This window comes from Berghia stephanieae, chromosome 2 (assembly GCF_034508935.2).
Source record: "Berghia stephanieae isolate SIO BIC M18660-M18661 chromosome 2, UCSD_Bste_1.3, whole genome shotgun sequence".
NCBI lineage: Eukaryota > Metazoa > Mollusca > Gastropoda > Nudibranchia > Aeolidiidae > Berghia > Berghia stephanieae.
Window position 1 is genome coordinate 4,277,153 of NC_088361.1, and position 27,500 is coordinate 4,304,652.

Consider the following 27,500-nt stretch of genomic DNA (forward strand, 5'->3'; position numbering starts at 1 on the left):
TTAATACAGTTTAGTGAGAATTACTCACAAACGCGGATGGCAAAAAAAAAAAAACAATAACAAAGGCCTGAGTGACGTCAACTTCGAACTATCTATACATACTACATTATTTGGTGAGTAATTTGGATGTTTGAGGCCCAGAATGTTATCGTTAACACCTTTTATTTGGCGTTAATTCTAACTTAATTAATAAGTAATTTATTTGTTTACTTCCCCTTGTTTTACCCAATCTTTTGAAGTTGGTGTGCCGCAAGGTTCGGATCTTGGGCCTATTTCATACGTAATGTACACTCGGCCACTCGGCAAATTGATTTCTCAATATAATTTAGATTTCGAGCGAAACAAATTTCTAAATTACAGCGCATTGAAAACATTGCAGCCAGTATTGTCAATAGAACCAGACAATCATTCATGAATCTTCATGATTTGCCTGTTGAGGCACGTATTAATTATAAAACAGCATGCATTTTATTCAATTAAGAAATTAAGGAGCAGGCACCAGTGTAAGATAAAGAATTGAACAAGTGTGTATGAAAGGTGCCAGACAAAGCAAGTAAGAAAAATACAAGAAAAAAAATCCCAAAAAACCAGACGTAATCAGAAGGTCTGGGGGTCGATGCCCAGTCGAGGGTGACTGATTTTTTGGGATGATTTTTTTTCTTGTATTTTTCTTTCTTGCTTTGTCTGGTACCTTTTATACACACTCGTTCAGTTCTTTAGCAAGCATTTGCCACCAAATTATCTCTAAAGAAAATAACGAAGCGCCATTTTACCCTAAAGATCATCTTAACTTTTATTCACCAGGGCGCAGTTGACGATAGTCTACGTTAGTGTCTTTTAAAAAACCCAAAGTGAGGCTAAAAACATATGGTGAAAAATCTTTTAAATTTGCAGGGCTTCAAATTTGGAACAGCCTGCTAGAGGACATTCAATTTTTAGACTCAAAATATTCTTTTTAAAAAACATTTAAAAACGTACCTTTTAAACAAATATTGTAAGATTTGATCATTAGAAATCAAGAAATGTTATGACATAATTTTATTTTTATAGCCCCTAGATATTGGTCTATTGGTTTGAAGCAATCATAACTAATAATTCGGCTTATTAGACAATGTTAATGTATCTATTTATGTCCCACATTTTGCATTGTATTTTTATTATATATATATATATATATATATATATATATATATATATATATATATATATATATATATATATATATATATATACAAGTAAAAAGCCCGCAATTTCGGGGGGAAAGAACTATTTTCATTCGATATTGTCCCCACCATCATTTAATGAGCGCCTGACAAAAGATCAACGGTGAAAATACAAATTGAAAGAATACTGGGGATGTAGGAGCTTTCGTAATGTCTCCCCGATCCTGGGATCGAGAACTTAACTTACGTTACAGTACTCTGGTGATATTGTTTTAACTGTTGATTGGTAAAATTGAGAGTTTGTCCATAATTCAAAACTAAGTAATATACACTGATCTATACGTACATGAAAGAAAATGGTTGTTTTGACCACTTTAATCCTGAGGTCAAATGAAAATCTGACTCTATCTGTCTACTTTTGGTTTGTTCGGGCTAGCAGCTAGACAGATGCAATTGACAGTTTGCCGATAACGTTTAACTAAATATTTCCCAGGGCAATAATTATCACATCGATGGCATAAAAACGACAGTAATATTAGCAGTAATATTAGTTGATGTTGTTGATCGATGAAACTTATTTAAAATTTCTGTATATCCGAATACCGTGATGTGATCAAGTGAATAATATCATTATGAATGCCACGATTTGCTGAAAAAAGCCAATCGGACAGCTCCTGGCTCAGGAATAATTTCCGAACTTGATGTTTATACTGGACAGATAGGTTTGAGGGTATGGCCATAAGTTAAACCTGGGTATTACCCACCCGAAACCTTCACATTGAAAGCATCAAAGGGGCAATAATAATACTTGATGTCATAAATAGATGAAAACTGTTGAAAACTTAGTGTAGATCTTCAGTTTTCATCCTTAAAGTAATTAAGTGAATACATTATTTCGAATGCAACGATTTACGTAAAAACGCCAAACTGACAACTTTTTACAGTATCGAAATTGGTTGGTTTTGAGAGTGTTAGTGTCGTCGGTACACTTTTTATGATATCGGTTAGACTCAACGAACTTTCAAACTGACTTTAAATGATAAAAGAAAATCAAGTTATCTGTTTATCTATCTGTAAAAAATACATTTCTAATTTTCAAATCTTTCAGTAGAGTTGTGACCCGTATAATTTTTTTATTGTCTTAAATAGCACAATGTTCTTCATAAGGCAATATTTTTTAAAAAAATATATATATATATATATATATATATATATATATATATATATATATATATATATATATTATTATTATTATTATTATTATTATTATTATTATTATTGCAAAGTAACTGTCCATAAGACCCAGCTACTCTTGGTTGAAAAGAGGAGTCAGATAAAAAAAAGAACAACCTTGGACTCAACCTAAGATCGAAACCAGTTTCTTTCAAAATGAGCCAAGTAGTATAACACCCCCCCCCCCCCATCTCCCTTCCTTCCCCAATGTGGGGGGGGGGGGGGGGGGGGTTAAAAGCTTAAAAAAAAAAAATTGGTAAGACAATACGATGTTTTGAGCTACCACCCTCGTCTCGCCCTCCTTCCCCCCTTTCCCGTCACACCGGGGCATAATTTCAACAAATTACACAATGTTAAAGGTCGGGTAGTAGGAGAGATAGATAACATTTCCAGATGATTTATGATATGATGTGCAAGACGGGCACCCGTTCTTTTTATAGAAACACATATGGGGTAAACGGACTGTTTGGCATTTACATTCGGCACACTACGTTCCCCTGATGATTCGTTTCTTTTTCTTTTCTTTTTTTTTTTAACGCCATAGCTGCTAACAACTAGAAAGCACTTAGCAGTTTTTTTCGGTTTCTCGTTGTGTAAGAGGTTCAAATTCATAAAATGTTTTAGCAGTCTCGAAGCAACTTTGAAGACTTGGAGAATTAAAAATATTTATGACTTCAATGCTTCTCAGCATTAAAATATTACTTTTAAAGAGAACTTTGAATTGACATTTGGACTTTGAGTTTTGTATAAGTAGGGGAATGCATTAGTGAAGGAACTAAGTGAGAAGATTGTTGGATTAGTCTTGTTCAATTGGTTATTATTTTCTGATACATTTATAAATTATGGCATACAGTTATAACAGGAGTTTGAGGATAATGGAATACCCATTATCTTAAGCTGTAGAAGTAATAATAAATGTGGTAGTTAAAATAGTAGTATTGGTAGTAGTAGTAGTAGTAGTAGTAGTAGTAGTAGTATATATGTGTAGTAGTATAGTAGTAGTAGTAGTAGTAGTATTATTAGTAGTAGTAGTAGTAGTAGTAGTAGTAGTAGTATAGTATAGTAGTAGTAGTAGTATAGTAGTAGTAGTAGTATAGTAATAGTATAGTAGTTAGTATAGTATAGTAGTAGTAGTAGTAGTATAGTAGTAGTAGTAGTAGTAGTAGTAGTAGTAGTAGTAGTAGTAGTAGTAGTAGTAGTAATAGTAGTAGTAGAAGTAGAAATTAAAGTAGTATTAGTAGAAGGAAAAAGTAATCTTGATATCACAATTCTTCTATACAGAAGAGAGTTTTTTAAAAAGTTTGTACATGTATGTCTGTGTGGTAGAGTGTGTATCTTAAAAATATATATAGAAAGAGAAAGAAAAAAAAACAACACACACACACACACACAGAGAGAGAGAGAGAGAGAGAGAGAGAGAGAGAGAGAGATAGTCCGATAGAGAGATAAATAGATGGAGAGAGAGAGTGAGAGAAATAGATAGAGAGAGAGAGGGATGGAGAGAGATATATAAATAGTTAGAGAGAGAGAGAGAGAGATAGTTAGATAGATAGGTAGATGGAGAGAGAGAGAGAGAGAGAGAGAGGCGAGAGAGAGAGAGTGGGAGAGGGATAGATAGATAGAAAGAGATGGAGAGGGAGATAGATAGATAGATAAATAGATAGATAGATAGATAGATATAGAGAGAAAGGGAGAAAGAGATAGATAGATAGGTATATAAATAGAGAGAAAGAGAGAGAGAAGGGAGAGATATAATTAGATAGATATATGGAGAGAGGGGGGGGGGTTAGAGTGGGAGATAGATATATAGAAATATAGATAGATAGAGGGGAGGATAGATGGATAGATATATAGATATATAGATATATAGATAGATAGAGGGAGAGAGAGAGTTAGATAGATAGACAGAGACACACACACACACACACACACACACACAGGGAGAGAGAGAGAGAGAGAGAGAGAGAGAGAGAGAGAGAGAATTAAAATTTAAAATCATTTCGGCTATTTTCTAATTTCAATAAGACAAAAAAAAATATAATAAGTATTAAAAAAGCACATATTTTTACACAGCGGTGTCATTTTACTGCATTTGTTTGCGATTAATTTGACCATAAAGGTTTAAAAGCTGCGCTCTTCAAATCTTTTATTGTTTTAAATAATCGACTCTTCTGATCAGTTAAATATTGTAAAACAAAAGTAAGGGAGAAAATTCAAATAAGTGTTGCCTTTTCCCCCCATTTCATGTAAAGTTTGTATTCTTTTACGTTTATTGTTTAGTGATCTTCAGCATTTCTAAGCTCTTTCACCGCCGTCGCAACTGTGTACACAAGTACTTATTTATCAAAGACACATGAGAGTTTTAAAGAAAAGACATCAGACATAATCGATAGTGTGAAAACTTTAGATAAATAAGTCATCAGACAGATTATAGAACTGCTTAGTCATCTGACATTCTTTGGAAATCGCTTTAATTGGCATCAAGGACAGGACACAAAATAAAGCAAATTGTGGCTAGACATATATTGTATCCCCTTTTACAACATTCGCATACCATAACACATATATCATGCATTCGTTTAAGTTTTTGACTGTTTCATGATCGAATGTTGCATGTATTCATATTTTCTATCCAGACGTTTTTCCTTTTCTCTCTTATTCTTTCTTCGTTCTTTGGTTCTATCTGTTTTTCTTTACACTAAAAGCGAATGAGTATCGCCATGCTTTTCAGGAATGTGAACGTGAAAGTGATACCTGATAAATGTAATGTTTGAAGAAGCCATTCAGTTTTCGACAAGGAGCTGTAACGTAAAGATGCCTTTTCTCATCTTTTAGATCATTTCTTTTTCTCGTATTTAATTCATTTATTTTTTCCTAACTTTTTAAAACTCGCAGCAATTGGACAATACTCAGGTAGGAAAATTCAATCATATTTTGGGAAACAGCCTCCAACTGACTGAATATAAAAGGGACCGAAAGTGTGATGTAAGCAAAACTGGTTCCAAACTCATTGGAAGTGTAGAACCACTTTCCCAGAGGACTTAATACATACATGTTGTAATTAATCTTCTGGTTTCAGATTAATGACATCTTATTTTCTAGTCTAAATATATACCGGTAGTCAATAAAGATCATCCATCCTCTCTCTGTTACGTCCCAAAATTATAAGAATAGGGTGCAGTCAAGATTTTTCCTGACCCCCCTGTCCACTCAGCAGTGATTGGGTAGCTGTGTCTGTTAGATCTGGGGAAAAGTACGTTGCGATAGACTAGCGTTCTATTCAAATGGTAGCAAGCAATCATTTCATGCTATAGAAACCGACATAAACTCCGGTGCCATGGGCATAATGGCTCTGAATGACTACTTGTTAAACTTTAATTCTAAGAATCCGCCTATATATTCTGCTATTAAAACATTCATGCCATCTTATAATGTAATCTATCCATCATTAATCCTCCGAAGGACATACACTTCAAAGGATAATATTCTTACGAGAGAGAAATATGAACAAAACTGATTCAAATTGAATCTTTATCTGAATATGTTTAAATAATAAAAGTATTTGTTATTTAATTTTTTACATTTTGTTTGTATTTTTAACATTTTTTTGTGTGTTTAAAAAATTAATTTTTCGATAAGTAACCCATACACAACGCCACTCTTCGCTCGCAGACAGCGCTTAGCAGAAGACTATCGAAGCTGTGGCAGAGTAGAAATGACGGTAAATTGGATTCTGGTTTCTCGGTATGCAAGTCCTCTATTATGATGATTGGGTTTTTATTGTTTTATTATTCTATTTGGACTACGCCTCACACATGGAAAAGATCAAAACATACCAGATGAGCCTACAAAGACTGCTGGGATCGCGGGATTTGTAACGCATCCCCCGTTCCTGAAGCAAAACCAATAATATATAATTGCAACCCCTTTGGTGAGAGATCGCCTTATATCATTGTCTCTTTGCGGTCATCTGGTCCTAGCTCCATTAGTATAATATATGGATTATTATCTGATTATTTTCATTGAATGTTTTCTTGTCTATCATTTTCTCTCCTCGACGTCTTTATCCATTAAATAACCCCTTCTTCCACCACCCTCTTTTTTCATCTCTCTCCTTCCTCTTACCCCACCCCCCCCCCCTCCCTGCCCCAATCTCCGAGGTCAGCAATAGTTCAATGTATAAATCGCAGGACTTGTCTTCAATTCTGAATGTCTTCGTTTGTGGAAAAGGTATCATCTAAAAAGTACATCAACAGAAAATATACCCTACAGCACATGTGAACTGAAAAATGGTAGTCATAACATGGGCATCGCACTGAATTGTATAGCACTTGGAAATCTCTAATCTAATTCACTTAGTGCCATAATATCAGTGATAAATCCCCTGCGGCGCCTTGAAAGAAAAATAAAAAATAAACAAACTATAAGAACCCCCCCCCCCCCAAAAAAAAAAAAGGATAAACAAAAACCCAACATAAATCATCCACAAAATCTTCTCACCCATCCTGCCTCCCTCCCTCTCTCTCTCTCTCTCTCTCTCTCTCTCTCTCTCTCTCTCTCTCTCTTATATATATATATATATATATATAATATATATATATTATTGATGGATGTCCTGTACCTTTGACAGTGCTCAGTAAATTCACAATTCAGGGTATTATAAAATGAGTAAAATCAACTCAATTAGTCCGAAATGTGAGTTGATTTTTACTCGTAATACATAAACATCCATCCATCTGTCAATCAATCGACCCATCTCTCTATCTAATTATCTATCTATCTATCTATCTATCTATCTATCTATCTATCTATCTATCTATCTATCTATCTATCTATCTATCTATCTATCTATCTCTTTCAATCACTATCCGTAGCATGTCTATTTATCAAACTATCTACTTTCCTATTATTTATTTGTCAATCTATATGTTGTGTGTTGTTAGATGCCTTTCGCGTCTCGACCGAAAGATCGGTCGCCTTGACTGTTTCCAGTATTTCCTGTGTGAGGTGTCTCCAATATTGCCGGTCCTCTGCTAGGGTTCTCAGATTTTCAAGGTCCCCTGCCGTTATGAGACTAATGCTTTGTCCAAGTGTTGTGAGGTTTTTGCTATTATTTATCTTACATAAACACGCTACCCTTTTTTTTTTCTCAATTCAATCCTCTCTCTCTCTCTCTCTCTCTCTCTCTCTCTCTCTCTCTCTCTCTCTCTCTCTCTCTCTCTTTCTCTCTCTCTCCCTCTCTCTTTCTTTCTCTCTCTCGTTCTTTTCTTGTCTCCCCACCTCCCCCCATTAATCTGTTCCTTTGAGCCACCGGAAGGATCTAATAAATATAATGAAAAATTGTGTGCGGTAATAAATGTATAGGAAAACACGATTTTGGAGATTGCGTAACTCTGTTTGGAGATATCTGATCCTATCATGATTTACTCCATAAAACTAGATTATATTGAGGGCCGAATATTATAAAATATGGAAATGCTGCATCCGTGTAACATTACGCATATTGAATAACATTATGTTCGGGAAATCATCACGCTGCAACCAAAAACATTTGCGCGGGAGAAGAGGGGGGGGGGGGGGGGTTGTTATTGTTTCTGTTGTTATTGTTGTTGTTGTTGTTGTTATAGTTGTAGATGATGATGATGATGATGATGATGACGACGACGACGGCGATGATGATGATGATGACGACGATTCATACGAGACTGAACTTCTATGGAATCACAAATTCTCTCGTTTAACTTATAAAATCTGCCTTTAGAATACTGATAATCCAAAGTCGAAATCAATTGATCCAATTAATTGTTAACAGTTTAATTTCTTTAGCCTACCAATTTCCTTTTTTCTTTCTCCAATTAAATTTTGCTTTTATATTCCCACGCTTTCATCAAATATTCTTTTCGTCGTATCGGGTGCGATCTTATTTAAATTGATTTAAGTACGATTAACATTACATACATGCCTGTGTGGAAGAAATACCTGCCGTATTTACACATGCAACGGAATATAAACCTATAAATAATATGACCTGTATCTCGCTACTTGTCGCACTGAACGCGAAACTGAACATCAAGTTAACAGTTCTCCACAATTAGAAAAGGTTAACTCTCTCTCTACCATCTATTTTCAGAATTTTACCCGAAACTTTATACTCACCAAACACAAAAATAGATTTTTCAAACAGAATTATAGATAGTTCGAAGATGACGTCATTCAGGTCTTTGTTATTGTTTTTTACCATCCGCGTTTATGAGTAATGTTCACTGAACTGTATTAACCCGACTATAAACGTTCATGGGTACACACAGTTTTGTGTGTTGGTCCGTTATACTTCCGGATGGCAATGTTATGAGCTTCTTAGCCAAGCGCATACTATCTATAGTAACGTGTATATGCTATATTTTGTTCAGAAAAATGAGCTCAGCAACACAGTGTCGAGTTTTTATAGCTATAGCTATGTAAACCCTCAATTCAAAAGCAATAATTACAGACTAGATCGACGTGTACTTATTTGCAGGTCTGACAACCCAAATTGTTGTGGTCTCAGTGTTATAATGGAAATACTCTCAAAACCAACGCGAAATACAGTCCATTATATACAACAATACGAAATCAAGCGCATAATTGGGTTCGGTGATGAGACCTACATATATGTATACCTAGTACTAACCTGTCCATAATTTCTTCAGTAACACGAGCTTTACAAAATAGTACAAGGTTACTATAGCTATAAAAAAAATGTCTTCAAATCTTGTGATGTGCAAAACAAATCTGAATTAGAAAAAAATATCCATTGTATCGGAAGAAATGTGATGATTTTCCTGTAGTTGGTCAGGAGAGGGTTAATTACCGTCGTTTACTTCATTTTAATTCATTAAAAGAAATTCGCACATCCGCAGTATTTGTGACTCTCTTATTTATTTATAGTATTGATTTTGTTGATTTTGTTAACAAAAAAAAAAACAAAAAACAAAAACAAAACAAAACGAAAAAAAAAAACACAGGATTTAATCCCCGTTTTAGTTGTGTCATGTGTGCATTACTGCGATAAAAGAACAAAGCACTAAAAATAATTTGATAATAATTAATTTAAATCGATAGATTAACACCATTAAGTCTGGAGACTTTTAAGAAATTATATAAAGAAAATACAACATTCAATATTTTGGACACAAACTATTCCCCAACCAATATTAAAAGAATATCATCCACCAACTACTAGCATTTATGACAAAATAAAAAAAAAATAACACTGCCAAAATCTCAACGAATAAAACATAACAAAAAACAAAAAACAAACAATACCAACAACAAAACAACACATACAAACGCCCCCCCCAAAAAAAAAAAAACAAAACAAAAAAACAAAAAAAAACAAAACAAAAACAAAAAAAAAAACAAAACAAAAATACCGAAAACTCCTTCTTCAATAAATATAGATCGATCAAAATAAACTTTCATCGTGTCAAAAGCTCTCAAACCTGGGGCTTCTCCCTCACCTTGATAGATTTTGACAACTTTTTTTGCAAATGACAAGTTTTCTGGCTAAAGTTTTAAAATATTGTAAGAGCAAGGTAGTTTAAATATTACTTGCTGGAAAAACCGTGCATTAACTTAAGCAAATAGACACTCTAAATAAATAAACATTGACATTGAACGATTGGCTGAGATACCCGCAATCCACTCACTCTCGAAACACACGACTCGTTAATTGACAATGTAATTAGAAGACAGAATATCGAGCGATGTCTCGTTGGATATAATAGAGCAGAGATAGCTGGGAAGGTGAGAAAAATAATGGCCTATCATCATAATGTAAAAGATTGCAATAATATCCCACGGAAGTGGTCGCTGTAGTGAGGCTATTAGTTAAAAGTGTTATGGACAGAGATAGAAGCCTCTTGCCCAAACACGTCTGGTATTCTTTCCTCAGATGATATGATTTATTGCCTTGTATCATTATTATTTTTTTAACGCAAGGTTTTCTCTTTGTTTTATATCAATCGTTTAGAATATAAGCTGCCGTACTATGAAAAACTACATTTTTCAAAATTTGGACAGAAAAATCGCCTTTAAATATCGATCGATTAAAAATGACGATCATCATTACAAAATTCTCAAACTTTGGATTTTAAAATTTCTGGGTTTGAGAGTATTTGACAAGATGGGTGCCATTTTAGTTCATCGATATTTGAAGACGAGTCTCCTAGTCAAATTTTTCAGAGCATTACAGTAACGACATACTATTATGCTTTATCTCACGCTCACGTACACACACCGGGATCACATTTCATATTATCAATCCATATATTTACGGTGATATGTAAGCTGCCGTCTCAAATATGATATTATCTAGGGATGATTTAATTGCTCAAACTGAATTTATATTGAAAATAGGGAAACTTTCGTAAAGTTCTTATGCTGTATTGAAAGCACTTCTGGAAAGCGATAATAACTAAAATCTAACATTTCTGATCATTTTTGTTTTAACCATTTAACTGGGGTACTCTGGTGAGACACGTATGTAAAAATTTGGCAAGAAACCTCTTCCTTCAAATGTCAATCGATATAAATATCCGTCATCTTGACAACAACTCTCAAACTAGGACCTCGCGAATTTTAAATACGTGTCTTACCGGAGTAGGACAATTTCCTGGTTAAAATCACTTTGTCAGAAATTGGTCACCCTGACATAATGACGATTTGGTGGGTCAGCCGATCTAATGAAGAAATGATGACTTTTGGAATACTACGGTACTCTGAAAAAAAGAAAACATTTTGGAAATGTTGGCCAGAAAACACATCATTCAAATATCGATAGATTAAAATAACCCCATCTTGTCAAAATCTCTCAAACTTGGGACTTCATGGAAGCCTCAGGCTTGAGAGTGAAGTCCTAGGTTTGAGGTGTCTTTTTTTTTACAAAATGGGATCATGTTAATCGATCAATATTTGGAGGACGAGTTTTATGGCCAACATTTTAAAAACGTGTTTTTTGGGGGGTGGTTTGGGTAAAAAATTGAGAGTAAGATAGAATAATGAATGTCTAGACTGCCATCAAGCACGGTGGGAAAATACTATCATTAATTAGGAATACAAACCTGGGTCTTTCAATTCCTCCTAAAAGTGGTCTTTATCAAAACGAATTTACGCTCTTACATGGTAAGCTAATCAAAACAGTGTGTATTTATCCAAGAAATATAATATCTAGTATCCACCGAGATCAAACCAGTTGGATGAACACACTGACACTTACAATCCACCGGAATAAATATATAATAGCAAACTATTTGTTACATTCCCGAATCCGTTCCTCTATCCGTTCAACCGTAAAAGAAAGAAGGCACTAATCCTCGCAACCATCACAACCGATCTAATAACAAGGGAAATCTATTATCAAAGTTTATAAGACTTCATTTATCTTCCTCTCTTAGCTTTAACATAAAATGCGAATAGTTCGAGAAGAAAAAAAAGGTGAGCGCGGGCGCTGACCATCCAAGCGGGACCAAAGCAATAGAAGTTGTTTTTTTTCCTTCCCATTTACACCAATACCTATCCCACAACCATCCACGCGATGTAGAACGTGTGGCCCCCACCACCTCATTCAACTCATTCCTACCTCTTCTTCAGCCACCTTCGCTTCGTCGCGCCCGACTCGACAAGTCGACAAGGAAAATAGAACAAGCAGATTTTACTCATAGTTAGTTGGATCTGTCGATAACCTGGGCTCCGCTGTTATCTTGGACACGAGAATGGTGTATGGTTAACGGTTACACTAAATATACTGGCGCATCCCACCAACTGCTTCCATATATCAACATCTTCGTCTGTTTACAAGTGCAGGAAAACTCCTCAGCCTATAGTTCGAAACACGTTTCGTGTGAGCGAGAACGCGGTTAATAACTGCTGAGGAGAACACTCACTTTACTGTTTGTTTTGTTTGTAGGGAAATAAGGACAGATGCCTGTCAGTTTTAAGGTGCCCAAAGGGCACGAGTTTCAAACAAGATGATTTATCTCTATGAAATAATCAGAACAGACAGGTGAAGGGAAGGTGGATGGGTATATAACTACTTCTCTCTGAGAGATGCTCATTCTGTACGCCAAATTTGTAATTGAAGGGTTACTTGTTGTCAACGGAACAAATAGTAAAGGACACGTTTGCAGATAATAATAATAATAATAATAATAATAATAATAATAATAATAATAATAATAATAATAATAATAATAATAATAATACTAATAATAATAATAATAATAATAATAATAATAATAATAATAATAATAATAATAATAATGATAATATAATAATATTAGTAGTAGTAGTAGTAGTAGTAGTAGTAGTAGTAGTAGTAGTAGTAGTAGTAGTAGTAGTAGTAGTAGTAGTAGTAGTAGTAGTAGTAGTAGTAGTAGTAGTAGTAGAAGTAGTAGTAGTAGTAGTAGTAGTAGTAGTAGTAGTAGTAGTAGTAGTAGTAGTAGTAGTAGAGTAGTAGTAGTAGTAGTAGTAGTAGTAGTAGTAGTAGTAGTAGTAGTAGTAGTAGTAGAAAAAGAAAAGAGAAGAAGAAGAATAAGTAGTAGTAGTAGTAGTAGTAGTAGTAGTAGTAGTAGTAGTAGTAGTGAAGTTAGTAGTGTTAGTAATAAAAGTATAAGTAGCAGCAAGAATAGTAAGTCGTAGTAAGTAGTAGTGGAGGTATTGGCATTAGTAGTGATGTGTATTGAACGATCACTTAACATAAAAACTGGCCTATTTTTTCCCAACCCCAAACTGCCGTACTCTGGATGGAAAAACTCATATTTTAAAATTTGGCGAGAAAACTCCTCCTTCAAATATGGAAAAAAAAAAAAAAAAGGAAAGAAAAGAAAACAAGAATACTCGGATAAGTTTTTGATACATGAAATATATAAACATTAGACACTAGATTACAAAGAGTTGTTAAACTATTTAATTAGGTTTGTTATTCTCTTTTTTCCTATAAAGTTTTCTGGTAAGAGCCCGTCTTATGAGCCATTGCACTACATAAAAGATGGATTTAAAAATATTTTAAAAATTAATTTTAATCGTCTAAACTTATTTTAATAAGAATTGAGTAGCAGTGGGCATACGGACCAGCCTCCTTTTTTATTTCAACTTGTAATTGAATTCAGTGAGATGTCATTTGGCCATCTGGCCTTTGATTGAACGAATACACAAGAATTGTCACGTTGAGCAGCTCCGGGCGGAGGAAGCTGAATTTTTGTGAATCTTTCCTTGTTTTTCATTATCTTTATGCTTTGTCTTGCTCTGCATTGTTTACACTTTTTCATGACCCCCCCCCCCTCCCTTTAAGCTAACGTGATTATCAGTAATGGCTGATATCTGACATTTTTCCCTTTAAAAAAAAAATGATTGAATAAAAAGAGTGTAAATGTTGCTGCTCGAAGCTCGAAGAAATAAATAATAACGTGAAGTTGAATGTAAGCTTCATTTTAATTACAAAAACAGATCAAATGAAATGTTTCAATCATCAAGTTTTGTTGATAAAGGGGAAACCCAAAACGTTCATTTGATATGTTTTTGTAGTTAAATTGAAGCTTACATTCAACTTCACGTTATTATTTATTTGAATAAAAAGAGATAACTCATGTTCCCCCACTTCTCCAGAGAAATGGATACATACCTTTTGTAATTGATCTTCTGATTTCAGAGTGATGCATCATATTTTCTAGCATAAATATATTATGCTAGTCGTCAATAAAGATCATTCATCCTCGCTCTTTTACGTCCTGTAATTCTAACTATCTGCCTATACATCCTGCTACTGCGATAGATACGCTACCTTCTGATTCAAAATGTAACCTATTCAATAGTAATCCTGCTCCGGGGATAAGTTACATAACACTTCCAAGGAGTTTGGAACCGGAAGAGTAGATAATGTGACGTCAAGACTTCTCTGTCCTATTGAAAGTGAGATTGAGTAGCAAGTCCTGGATAAATTAAATAGTTTGAAAGGTGAAAATTCCGACAGTGGAATAATATTAGAATCAATAGAATTGAAAATGAATATTTACATAAACATACTATCTACTATGGATTTGTCATGCTCAATAGGCTTCCCGTTGCTTCTCAATTCCTGTAATTCAAATCTCCAACTCATACAGTATAAAATGCCTGTTAGGCGTCCTTTTGTCTTGTACTTCTACAATACGACCCACTTATCCATCTGGTGTTATTTTTGGAACGAAATAGATAATAAAACTGAGTTATAATTCAAAATGAGTAATATTAGTATATTATTTCATCTTGTGCGGCTATGTGGTCTAATGGTATGACACTCGCTTTCGGATCGGTTCGAGCCTCGCGCTCGGCGCATAGTTGAGTCATTGGAAAAGGCTCTTTACTCACATTCTCTCACCGTACTCAGGTGTAAAATGAGTACCTGGCCGTTAACAGCCTTGTCTTTGTCCGAAAAATTGTAATATCGCCTAACAGGCGTCTATGTCCCATCCTACATGTTAAATGTTGCTGTTGACCAGGGACCCATTGTAAAGCGCTTTAAGCACATTTAATGGATATTGCGCTATATAAAGCTCAATTTTTAAATCTTTTTTTAAAGATTCAAAGAAAAAACAAACTAAATATTTTTAATGAAGGCATTTAAGTTAACTCAAATGTTACAAAGTAGTCCTTCAGAGCCATTAGGCCCACGGAGCCGGAGTTTATCCCGGTTTCTATAGCGTGAAATGGACAGTAGCCGTTGCTTTCTACCCATTGAATAAGACGTTAGTCTATCTCAAAGTTCTTTCCGCCAGATCAAACACACCCTGCTACTCAACCACTGTTGGATGTATGGAAGGGGGTGTTGGGTGGTGGGGGGGGGGGGGGGTTGGGGTCAGAAAATAAAGTAGTAGGTATGTATCAAATGATATTGTTTAAGATTCATGCTCCACATTATATCATATCATTTTCTTTTCACATTCCTGCCAAACAATATCTTATAAACTGTCGTAGGAAAACGAACCATAAAAAAGACCCCCCCCCCCCAACAAAACAACATCTATACAACAAAATTACCAACTTTACTTTAATCTTCAAAGAAATCCGCGCATAACTCTATATTAGAGAAACTACAATATTTCATATCCGTATTTTCGGAAACTTCCGTTAAAATACCTTTCCAACGGATAGTGACTGATAAAGTATATTAATGTAATCTAAGATCAAAGGTAAAATATTCGAATATTTGGTTACGTAGTTTGTAGTGATTTATGACTTTCATGTAAAATTTTTCTCAGTGACGTAAATGTTATCAAATTACCTATGATAAACCAAATCTTAGTCAACCAGTTAACTGCCGTACTCTGAAAAAACACGAACATAAAATATAAATATAATCTCTCAAACTTGGGACCTCAATAGATCCCAGGTTCGGGTTCGAGGGTTTTTGCAAAGGTGAGGGTCGTTTAAATTTATCGATATTTGAAGGACGAATTTTCTGGTGAAATTTTATTTCCAGAGTACAGCAGTTAGCTGGTTAAAAAGCAGAGGCGAAATGAAATTTAAATCTAGCTGTTCTAATCGTTGAGGTTTTAAATGACGCTTCTGTAGTTAAAGATGTAAGGAGACTAATAGATCTGAGATTGAACCTTTGGGTCGCAGTTGTCTGATTTTACCTGTAATTACCTTTTTAGTGATAAACTGTATTCCTAATTTTTCATGACATTAGGAATTGAGAAACCTATTGCGACATAGTTGTAAGAGACACTGCGGTCATCTGATTCAGTCAGGACAGCTCGAGGAAACTCTTTCAGGATGACAATAAAAATAAATTAAATAAATTCCCTTTATTTCATCCCCAAGTGGAAATTTGTCTTTAGGGTCTATTCCAAGGGAAGACTGGAATAGCCCAGGCAGTGCAGCACCGCAAATTGAGCTATGGCGAGGTGACTAGCTCAAGGCCACAAAACGAGGCGGGTAGTCGAACTCGGTACCTTTTGGGTACGAAGCAAAGACCGTACCGCTGAGCCATGCTGCCCCCCAACACAAGAGCACGCAAATGACTCATTTGTAATCTTCTGGTATGGCATTCACCTTTGGACTGATAAGTCCTGGTTCGAGCCCCGTACTGGGCGGGGCAAAGTTGGATCATTGGAAACGGACCTTTACTCATATTCCCTCATCGCACTCAGGGGTATCTGGCCGGTAACAGCGTTGAAACTGTCGAAAAATAAATTGCAATAGCGTCTACAAGCATCATGTCTTGTCCTACATGTGCAATGTTGCTGTTGGTTCTGCAGAGCCTCTTGTTAAGCGTTTTGAGCACATTTAATGGATATTGCGGTTTTTGAAGGCTAGTGTTAAAAAAATAATCTCGAGAGACCAAAAGCTAACGTTTTGGGTGGCTTCAAAAATTATTGATATTTCACCAACATGAAAGTGGAGAATTAGGGTGCGCAGGCACCGGATGTAAGATAAAGATCCTAGAAAAAGCAGGATTAAATACCTTTTAAAAACCTCAAAAAAAAGCCTTCCTCGACTGAGAGAGACTGGCTGATTTTTTTGGGAATGTTTTTTTTCTGGCACTGTACCATGCACACTCATTCAGATCGTTCAGCAAGATAACAAGAGGCAACAACTCAGGGCAATCTAGAAACAGAAAGGATTCATTAATACAGAGGATAAATTGATTTTCCCAGGACAGAGCGGTCCCGTAAAGTTTAATAGAATTCGAGAGATCAATCGTGAAATATCAAAGCACGCATGTCTTACGTCATTTTTAGGTATGAGAGAGTGAACCTTTCTCTAGATCATCTCGGATTGATTTTGATATGTTCAAAATGTGTTTGTTTGATAATGTTTTTGTAGTGCTATAGATATCTACTTTGTTTTAAATATCTCGGAAGGACTTTACAACTGCAACTGTATATGGGCGTATCGCTAAAAAATTCAAGACAAAATGAACTACGTCGACGATCTGTTTCGGAAAAAAAAGTTTTGTCTTTTTTTATAACATTGTTTTGTCTTGATGACATGTCTGTATTAAATCCCACTGGTTGGAGAAAGTAAAACGTGTAAATGATTGTATCAGAGGACAGGCTGAGTCAAATTTGTTTACAAATTCCAAGGCTTTGGTGGAATTTTGAGGGATTAGCAAGCCGTTCATAGATAATTCCAGTTAAGACCAAATGCTTGATTCTATATATATATATATATATATATATATATATATATATATATATATATATATATATATATAGTAAAATTGAAAGGGAAAATGTTGGAGGTGAGTAATATAATGAATGATATAATATAATCATTAAAAACCGGCATGATGAATGTTATTGTCGTTTCTGGGATTTCAAATTTCGCAACATTAATATTGGGTAAACAAAAACTGAGATGGTTTATTCATCACCATAATTTATATCGTTTGTTTTTCAAAAAGAAAAAAAAACAATGTAAAAATAGGATGCCATATATTTTGATTCGCTCAATGATTGAAATAAACATTTTGTAAAATATTGATGCTATGCGTTTAACCAAAAGAAAAAACTCATAACATTCGCAAGCCGGATGTCTTACCAACACTCAAAACTATGTCTAACCGGAAACGTTTAATCTGATTGATAGAATTTAGTGAGAACTATTCATAAAATGGATGATTAAAAACGATAAAATAAGAGCTGAGTGACGTCAACTTCGTTTCTTCTATATAAACATCCACTCACAGCCATAAGAAATCAGGGTTCATCACGATTTGTAATAATATGGAGTACTCTGAAATGAAGGCTGATCTATCTAGACCAAAAAAAATTGTCAGACAAAAATTAGACCCAAAGGATCTGTTTGGGAAGTACAACATCGAAGTAAATAAGGATCGAACGAGATTTGCTTGGATGTAAGTTTCTTGCGACTCGCTGCCCCCTACATCAGATTAACATGACACCCAGCAACCAATGTATGGGGTACAAATCGAAGTTAATAAGGATCGAATCTGATCTTTTTGCATGTGAATGTTGTTCTCTAACAGGAGATTAAGAGTGAATATCTCATTAACTGGGAAGACTAAGTCAAAATGTTCAGACTGAGGACATGGAATACCGTCAAGGTCACTTTGGTGACCTGGATAATTTCTAATAGAGATGGTCATTGCATGATCTGTAAGGAATTACCACCTGACCGTGTCCAGTTACTAGCCTAGGGAGGTTTTCAGGAGACTCATTTCATCCAGAATGTGTTGAATTGGCGCCAGGCTTGGTGAAAGTGTAGGTTAACCCTCTCCTTACCAAATATAGGAAAATCGTCACATTCGTTAAGATACAACCAATCTTTTTCTTATTCAAATTTCTTTTGTACATCATAAAATTTAAAGAAAATGTTGTGTTGTAGAGCATGTTTTGCTAAAGAAGTTATGTATCACAAGAATTTTACTACTAGTATTGTAGTAACTACCGTGATTGCCAGAACTCGGTATTCTGGCTGTAGGACTCCATGGCTAGGATGGGTCCAGATGGCCGGTGAATCACGGAATTACTGAGTTAAAAATATATATTAAATAGGATAAAGTTATAGTTAGTATAAAAATATGGCTTACCCTGAATCTAGTTGTATGGTAGAGGTGTTAAGAAAAGGGTCTGTAAGGAGTAGTTGAAGAAAGTCTAGTGTCCAGAAGTAAGGGTGCAGTAGGCAAGTGTCGTAAGTAAGAGTAGTGAAGTAAGTCGTCTGTTGTATCGAAGTGTGGTAAGTAAGTGTCGTAAGTCTAGGAGCAAGTGTAGTAAGAATCTGGGTAAGTGTGAAGTGTAAGTCTGTAGGTAAGTGTGTCTGTAAGTATGTAGGTAAGTGTGTCTGTAAGTCTTAGGTAAGTGTAGTAAGAATCTGGGTAAGTGTGAAGTGTGTAGGTAAGTGTGGAAGTGTGTCCTATCGAGAGGTCCACTCGACTTTATATGAGCCGGGTCAGCTCGGGACGAGGCAGAGCGGAAGTAGGAATGACCATTGCCAAGGTCACTAGCCGTACGATTGTTTACGGCTAGAGATCCCTACACTGCTCCCCCTCAAAAAGGGCAGGGTGGCTGGATGTGGGGTACTCACCTGCACCTTTCTGGAGCTCTCGGTATTACAGTGAACTAAAGGAGAGGAGCCCTTACCTAGGGCGTAGCAACAAAAAAGGGGGGTAAAATAAAACAAGGCAGGCCCTTTCCTAGGGCCGAACAAAAAATAAAGAAGGCCCTTACCTAGGGCTAAAATAAAAGGAAAGCCCTTTCCTGGGGCTGGGGCAAAAATAAATCTATTTACACGGTTGCTCGCCCTAGCATCTAGCTGTCTAAGACAGAGCTGTGGAGGGACAGCTCCATCGAGGGCTCCCTCTCCTTCATTCTTTTATTCTCCTCCCGGAGACGGGTGACCTCAGCCGCCTCGGTCCGGAGGGAGGCCAGCTCCTGCCTGGCCCTCTTAAGCTGATTCCGCAGGCTGCGGAAGTCCCCCGGCGGCGGCGAGATCTGTCTCGGCGGTCGGCTTGCTCTTGGTCCTCCCTCCTATGCCTGCTGGGAGGCCGATCGCGGCTCTGTCGGGCCGGGGTACTAGTTCTGTGGGCCCGACGGGGCGAGCGGGACCGTCTCCTACGGTCACGGGGCCTCCGTTCCTGGTTAGAGTTAGAGGCGACGGCGGAGGTCCGGGATCTATTCCCAAGTCTCGAGGTGATTGGAGGAGTCCTCGAGCGTCTAGTGGAATTTCTCCAGGGCTGCCTGCGATTCCGAATCGCGTGCTCCGGGTTACGCCCCGGAGAAGAGCGCCTGCCGGCCGCTCTCGGCATCTCTTCTCGGAACCGCAGGAAATCCCGGAAGAGGGTCACATCCCGTGAGAAAGAGGTCATCTGCGGAGATTAAAGAAAAAGATCAGTGAGAACAGGATGGGCAAATGAAAGTGTTCAGTTGCCTCGCTTGGTTCCTCGTCAGGTTGACACACCTGTCACACGCAACCATGAGGTCTCCATCGTCCGGCTTTCCACAAGTACAGTACGTAATTTCCTGGCCAGACTCGATGGCCTCCCTTTCCTTTCGGATCTAGGCTGGGATAGTCCGGTCCCAACATGGCTTAAGGTGGTCATGGTTGACTGTCTTAATCTCCGAGTTCCTGAATTTGACAATGTATGTGGTGGGGGTCAGGACCGTGGAGATGATGGCTGGTCCAGTCCATACAGGTTTCAGCTTGCTGGACTTTCCTTTCACATTCGATTTAACCAGGTAATAAACCGCCTGTCCCCTCTTGAAGGAATGGACGTGGGCTTTGATGTCGTAGTCCCTCTTCGTCCTCTTGAGCTCAGTTCGGAGGGTGGTTCTCGCAGTCTCGTGGGCTATCTCTAACCCCTGCTGTAGAGAGTTGACATAATCTTCAGGAGACTGTGGGTTTGTACGTTTCCCTGGTATAACCAATTCCACCGGTGTGCTCAATTCCTTCCTAACATCAATTTGTTAAAGGCGTAGGTATGACAAGGAGGTTTGTGGGCCTTCGTCTCTTCTGTATAAGGCTCCATCGATCAGGAAGAACAGGTTGCGGTGCACCCAGTAGAACTTTTCTTCCTGGCCGGGCAACATCAAGTCCGACATTTCTGGGTCTGCTCCTAATTTCAACCATAATAGCAGGTGGGTCATGTGATGATCATCCGACTGCAGCTTCCTGACATCCTCCATGTCAATGTCGTCAAGGCCAACTTGTGTCGAGTCGTCTTGTCTTACGACTTGTATTTGTGTCCACCCTCATTGTAATATTCAACCCGTTGACAATTGTGTCAGGGGACCTGAGGGGAACAGCACAGCTCACTCCTGACGTCATCCGGGTAGAGTTCTTCGATCCTCTGATCTGTCGCACTTTGCGTCCACCCTCGTTTATGATATTCGACCCAGTGACAATTGTGTCAGGGGACCCGAGGGGGATAGTGCAGTTCCTTCCTGACGCCATTCGGGCAGTGTCGTCTAATCTTCTGAGCTGTGTCCTACATCCGCCCTCGTTTATAATATCCAACCCAGTGACAATTGTGTCAGGGGACCCGAGGGGGACGACGTTGTCTACTTCTGATTCAAAGGTTCCCCATCTCTCCTGTGTTCGGGTGCAATATGCGCATCCGCCACAAGGCAATTCTGATAACGCCTTGTGAGGACGGTAGTGTTGGCAAGTGTCCGTCGTGGGAGGTCGAGATAAGGCATCAGCATTCATGTGCAGTGAACCAGAGCGGTGAACTATCCTCATGTTGTATTGACTGAGTTCTTCGATCCATCGGGCCAGTTGGCCCTCAATCCTCTTGAAGTTCATGAGCCAAGTAAGGCAGCGATGATCCGTTCATACAGTGAATTCGCTGCCTAAGAGGTAGTGACGGAAGTGATTGGTAAAACGCACAATTGCAAGTAGCTCCTTCCTGGTAGTGCAATCGCGCCGCTGAAGGGGTGTCAGGGTGAAGCTCCCATATGCAATCACCTTCTCTTCCTCTTCTTGGATCTGAATCAACTCGGCTCCGATGGCGCAATCTGAAGCATCAGTATCGAGGATGAAGTGGCCTGTCGTAGTGGGAATGGCCAAGACCGTGGGGAAGTAAGGCGTAGCTTGATCTCCTCAAAGGCTGCCTGCTGCTCATCACCCCAGATGAAAATTTTCTTTCTCAGAAGTCGTGCGAGGGGTTCTGATATTCCGGCAAAATCCTTTATGAAGAAGCGGTGGTAATTAGCTAAGCCCAAAAACTTCTCCATTCCCTTAATGACGTAGGTGCTGGCCGATTCCGTACAGTGGCAATTGATTCCTCTGTCATAGACAACTGGTTTCTTCCTACCTTCCTACCAAGAAGTTTAGTTTCTTTCCTGAAGAGCTCACATTTCCTGGGTTTGAGCTTCAGCCGGAAGGCACGAAGTCTGGTGAACACTTCCCTCAAGTTGTTGAAGTGATCCTGGAAGGACTTCCCCAGTACACAGATGTCGTCCAAGTAGGCCAAGACAGAGTTCCAGTGTAAGTCCTTCAAGACGAGGTCCATTACTCTGCTGTAGGTGCTATAGAATTGCAGAGTCCAAATGGCAGCTTGTTGAATTCAAATAGGCCCCTCCTCGTCCTGAATGCAGTCTAGATGGTGGGGCTTCTTTACATTTCTGCACTCTGGTGCTGGGTTCGAATCCCCACTGTCTCCTAGTGCCAAGGCTTCCTTATTTCTTATATCAGCAGTGGTCGTCGGTATCGAAAGGGTCCTTGGGTTCTGGAGCATCAGTGAAGGTATCTTCCATTTTGGGCACCATGAGTGTAAATTAATAATTATTGGCTTCCTGAGGCTGCAGAGACTTCATAAACTTAACGATGTTCTTGGAACTACAGAAGTCTTTCTTGGTCATCTATACTCTCCTGATAGGGCAGGACGAACTGTCTGGCAGTCTGCCCAGAGACAATAATCCATGGGCTGCTCAAAAGAGCAGTAGTCCATTAGAATTTATTCACCATGATGATATTCACTGACACGATTATCCTAATCTTCTGAGAATAGACTATGGGAAACAGTGTCAGTAACAAAGAAGCAAATTATAGTGTAACCTCAAGGAACTATTACGCCATGCAAGCAATCAATGCAAGCTAAAAGCACAAAACAAAATCGAGCGGGCTTAAAGCCAAGTAATAAAACTAGCACAAGCATGAAGCCAAAACAATATAATTAGGCCAAGCTCATGCCAAAGCAAGCAAATGTAAAAATATAATATATGAAGCATTTGTATATAATAGAGTAAAGATCACAGAGTAATCTAATGATAACAACAATCTACACATCTTCACAACAAAGCAATTGCTCCAGGTCGCAGTCATGGCCATGTCGTGCACCAACACTTCACTGACCCATGGTGCGCGACCTGAGCATGAACATCACAATATGTATCATGTGATTCACTGAGAATTAGGTCCTCCAACTCGAACCTTGGTCGCAACAGATAATGCACCAACATCTCTCTGCGCTGGCCACCAAGCTCGAGTGACCATCAAACTCAGTGAATCCAAACTATCATCAGATGGTTGCTTCCGAGTGGTCATCTCCACAGCTGCAGCCATGGTCAGGACATGCTCCGACATGTCACTGCACCATGCTGCCCAATCACAGTGGCCATTCGAAAGCAAACCTAGGGAACTAACACTATCTATTGGCTGGTCTGTCACTCGAGGCCACAGCATGGTCAGGTCATGCTACAACATCTCGCTGCACCATGCTCTCTGACCGGAGTGACCTCCAACCAATAAAACCACAAAGCAATGATCAATAATAACATGGGGTTGTTTATTGTAGGATAGTCGCTCCCTAGGCCGCAGCCATGGTCGGATCATGCTCCGACATCTCACCGCACCATGCTGCCCGGCCCGAGCGACCATCAAACAACAAATCAAAATGAAGAAAATTAATGCACAAGTAATTATGTATGGTCTATTGAAAGATCGGCCACTCCCCAAGGCCGCAGCCATGGTCGGATCATGCTCCAACATCTCACCGCACCATGCTGCCTGGCCCGAGTGACCATCAAACAATAAATCAAAATTTAAATGCTCAAAGAACTATTAAATCAAAATCCATGACAAGCAACATACAAATAATCATGTATAGTCTATTGAAAGATAGGCCACTCCTCAAGGCCGCAGCCATGGTCGGATCATGCTCCAACATCTCACCGCACCATGCTGCCTGGCCCGAGTAGCCATCAAACAATAAATCAGAATTATACAAATACTAAATAAAAAATTAGGCATGGTCTATTGAAAGATAAGCCACTCCTCAAGGCCGCAGCCATGGTCGGATCATGCTCCAACATCCCACCGCACCATGCTGCCTGGCCCGAGTAGCCATCAAACAATAAATCAAAATTATACAAGTACTAAATAAAAAATTAGGTATGGTCTATTGAAAGATAGGCCACTCCTCAAGGCCGCAGCCATGGTCGGATCATGCTCCAACATCTCACCGCACCATGCTGCCTGGCCCGAGTAGCCATCAAACAATAAATCAAATTATACAAGTACTAAATAAAAAATTAGGTATGGTCTATTGAAAGATAGGCCACTCCTCAAGGCCGCAGCCATGGTCGGATCATGCTCCAACATCTCACCGCACCATGCTGCCTGGCCCGAGTGACCATCAAACAATAAATCAAAATTATACTAAATACTAAAATAAAAAATTAGGTATGGTCTATTGAAAGATAGGCCACTCCTCAAGGCCGCAGCCATGGTCGGATCATGCTCCAACATCTCACCGCACCATGCTGCCTGGCCCGAGTAGCCATCAAACAATAAATCAAAATTATACAATACTAAATAAAAAATTAGGTATGGTCTATTGAAAGATAGGCCACTCCTCAAGGCCGCAGCCATGGTCGGATCATGCTCCAACATCTCACCGCACCATGCTGCCTGGCCCGAGTGACCATCAAACAATAAATCAAAATTATACTAAATACTAAAATAAAAAAATTAGGTATGGTCTATTGAAAGATAGGCCACTCCTCAAGGCCGCAGCCATGGTCGGATCATGCTCCAACATCTCACCGCACCATGCTGCCTGGCCCGAGTGACCATCAAACAATAAATCAAAATTTGAATGCTCAAAGAACTATCAAATCAAAAGCCATGACAAGCAACATACAAATAATCATGTGTAGTCTATTGAAAGATAGGCCACTCCTCAAGGCCGCAGCCATGGTCGGATCATGCTCCAACATCTCACCGCACCATGCTGCCTGGCCCGAGTGATCATCAAACAACAAATCAAGCAAAAAAAACAGACTTAAGAAATAATAAAAATGAGCCACACAAATCACTAAGGGATTCTCTCAGGAGAGGAAGGTGTGTGAAAGAAAAAGAATAACTGAAGATATATTATAATAAAATCAATAGAAAGAGTAACCACAATCACAATGTAGCACTGGACAAGCAAAATCAATTCAAGGACAGATCAGATCACAAGAACTCAACTAATCACAGTCATAAGCAGCAAACAAAGTCAAGTCAAAGACAAAGCAAATCACAAGAATTCACAATAAAATACCAAAGATATAAACTAATCACTAATCACAGTTATAGGCAATAACAAAACAACAAAAAATATTTCCAGTAAAAAGAATAAAAAAGAAATCAAATGTAAAAAAAATAAAAAAAAAAAATAAAAATCATGAAACATGACACCGTCCACAAGGTCACCAGAGAGGTGTGACCTTGGAGTCAAGGACAAGGACGACCTTGACACGATCAAACAAAATTCACGAACTGAAATTCCCTACAGCTGAAAGAAAAGGGAAGGGGGCGTGGTTATACATATCAATATCACCAATATCACAGCACAGAATTCATTCAAGATTGAATATAAGAATTATAGTGGAAAATACACGATGAAAAATAATTAAGTATTCACACGGTAAAAATCAACGAAATTCGAACTTCCATTCAACGAACTACGACGGTAGGAAATAATAAAATGGATAATGTAAAAAGTAGAAAAAAGTATCCTGCTCGTGACGCCATTGTAGTAACTACCGTGATTGCCAGAACTCGGTATTCTGGCTGTAGGACTCCATGGCTAGGATGGGTCCAGATGGCCGGTGAATCACAGAATTACTGAGTTAAAAATATATATTAAATAGGATAAAGTTATAGTTAGTATAAAAATATGGCTTACCCTGAATCTAGTTGTATGGTAGAGGTGTTAAGAAAAGGGTCTGTAAGGAGTAGTTGAAGAAAGTCTAGTGTCCAGAAGTAAGGGTGCAGTAGGCAAGTGTCGTAAGTAAGAGTAGTGAAGTAAGTCGTCTGTTGTATCGAAGTGTGGTAAGTAAGTGTCGTAAGTCTAGGAGCAAGTGTAGTAAGAATCTGGGTAAGTGTGAAGTGTAAGTCTGTAGGTAAGTGTGTCTGTAAGTATGTAGGTAAGTGTGTCTGTAAGTCTTAGGTAAGTGTAGTAAGAATCTGGGTAAGTGTGAAGTGTGTAGGTAAGTGTGGAAGTGTGTCCTATCGAGAGGTCCACTCGGCTTTATATGAGCCGGGTCAGCTCGGGACGAGGCAGAGCGGAAGTAGGAATGACCATTGCCAAGGTCACTAGCCGTATGATTGTTTACGGCTAGAGATCCCTACAGTATCTGTGTCTGAGTGATAAAAAATCTATTTTGTGTTAGTTGGGTGTGAAGTTTTGGGGAAAATCCTGAAAATGGCTGGTAAGGAGAGGGTTAATGTTTTATAATAACGCAATATTCTTTCAAATAAAGCTGAATGTGTTTGCAATGTGAACACGTGCATCTTGTTGCTGGAATAAGCTAACATAGATCCGTTCAAATTTCTGGCAAACATTGTGTTTTTATTTAATATATATAGGTCGTGTTTTAAGTCCTAATCATACCATTACGCTTCATACGTCAAACATATTAAAACCTCTATATTATTAGTTACCAACAAAAAAAAATTTAAAATAATAAAACACAAAACACTTTTTGTACGAACACAATTTCATTGAGTCATAAATCACCAGTTTTAAGAATGCTCCTATAACAAATTAAATACTTCACAATCTTTATATTTCCTCATGATACTCATCAGGAGAGGACACGGCAAGACACAAAGTGACTGTTTTATTGAAATTACAATATAGAATAGTTAAAACTGTTTCTCCTCTCTGTTCACCCAATAATGATTTCATTACTATAATGTTTGCTTTGTGGTCTTGTGGTATGACACTCGCTTTCGGATCGGAAGATCCTAGGTCCAAGCTTTGCTCAGCGCATAGTTGTGTCCTTGAAAATGCTCTTTACTCATATTCCCTCACCTTACTCAGGTGTAAAATGAGTACCTGACCGTTAACAGCGTTGTCTCTATTGGAAAAAATGTAATATCGCCTAACAGGCGCATGTCTCGTTCTACATGCTAGGTGTTGCAGTTGGAAAGGAACCATTTGTAAAGCGCTTTGAGCATATAGATATTGCGCTATATCTAGCTCAAGTTAAAGTTAATCGACAATCGTTATATTCGAAAATGTTAGTGTTCATTTCACGTTTCTGGGACCGGGCAGATCAAAAGGACTATATTTTGTTTTGTTTTTTGGTCTAAGATTACCTTCGAGTATATTTTGTAATCAAGGTTGACATT

General features: G+C 38.0%; 1 protein-coding gene across 3 annotated transcripts in view; it reads right to left on the bottom strand.

Moving 5' to 3' along the window:
* Positions 1-27,500, bottom strand: part of LOC144964191 (FMRFamide receptor-like) — a 258,962-nt gene that overhangs the window by 69,476 nt on the left and 161,986 nt on the right. For 2 of the 3 annotated variants that reach the window (XM_078898175.1, XM_078898169.1), the window contains exon 1: positions 11,498-12,110. The exons of the other annotated variant lie outside the window; for it this stretch is intronic. The gene's annotated coding sequence lies outside the window, so the exon portion shown is untranslated. Of the gene's footprint in view, positions 1-11,497; positions 12,111-27,500 lie in introns of those variants that run through there. 3 annotated transcript variants of the gene reach the window in all.